At 31.5% G+C, this 1056-nt stretch overlaps 1 pseudogene; it reads right to left on the bottom strand.

Moving 5' to 3' along the window:
* Positions 1-736: 736 nt before the first annotated feature.
* On the bottom strand, positions 737-836 carry LOC122121659 (annotated as a pseudogene).
* Between the last annotated feature and the right edge of the window lie 220 nt (positions 837-1056).

Below are 1056 nucleotides of genomic sequence, written 5' to 3'. Positions count from 1 at the left end.
GTGTACATCTACAATGATTTCTGCAGTTTGTGATTTTTTAATCAGAAATAATTTGATCTTATCTGTTGAAATGAGTAGTACAGAAACTAAAGATATTTCTGCTTCTTGTCTGAAAAAAGTATATTTTAAAATATTCTATATTCTGTGTTTGCATAATATCCATAATCTATTTCATTCTTTCCTAGATATACTTTACATTCAACATTGTTTTATAATATATATATTCATTAATAAATGTGTCCTTTCAGATTGTATTTCATATAGAAAATTTAAGATTATTTTTTTTCTAGGTTCTTTTTTTTTTTTTTTTTTGGTCCAGTCGTGGGCCTGAACTCTGGGCCTGGACGCTGTCCCTCAGCTCTTCAGATCAAGGCTAGCGCTCTACAACTTGAGCCACAGCACCACTTCCGTTTTTTTTTTCTTTTTGCTTATGTGGTGCTGAGGAATCGAACCTAGGGCCTCAAGCATGCAAGGCAAGCGGTCTACCACTGAGCCACCTTCCCAGCCCCTTTTTCTAGGTTCTTATAGTAGTATATTTTTTTTGGATAAAATGACAATGTTAACTAATTTCAAAAGTTTTGTAAAGGTTATTCCATGTAAAGGCCTTTCTAAGGTGAAGATTTAATACACTGATGTCAAACTAATGTTTAATTCTAACACTTGCATATATTGTTACACTTGTAATTTTGTAATCAACTTTTAAATAACTGTTTTTCATTTCTGCAACTGAAGAATGAAAAATATGGAATACTTCACGAATTTTCATATTATCCTTGTGCAAGTGTCATGTTAATCTCTGTATTGTTGTAATTTGGGTATACGTGCTGCTGAAGCATGTAGTATCCTCTAAATTTAAGTAGTTAATGATGCAATCTTTATATAGGCTTATATCCTTGGGTGCCTATTTGTAGCAAGGAAACGTTATTGTTCCTAACAATACTATTGATCTTATTTCCCTAAAATAATGTGTATAGTGGGAAAAAATTATATTGTTCGGTCGATTGCTCACATTTGCATTTTTTGTCAATGACAATTTTAAGTCTTTTTCATTTTAGA

This window comes from Dipodomys spectabilis, unplaced genomic scaffold (genome assembly GCF_019054845.1).
Source record: "Dipodomys spectabilis isolate Male_0828 unplaced genomic scaffold, ASM1905484v1 ptg000192l, whole genome shotgun sequence".
Taxonomy (NCBI): Eukaryota; Metazoa; Chordata; class Mammalia; order Rodentia; family Heteromyidae; genus Dipodomys; species Dipodomys spectabilis.
The sequence above is the reverse complement of the archived record's forward strand: the minus strand, read 5'-3'. Positions and strand labels throughout refer to the sequence as shown.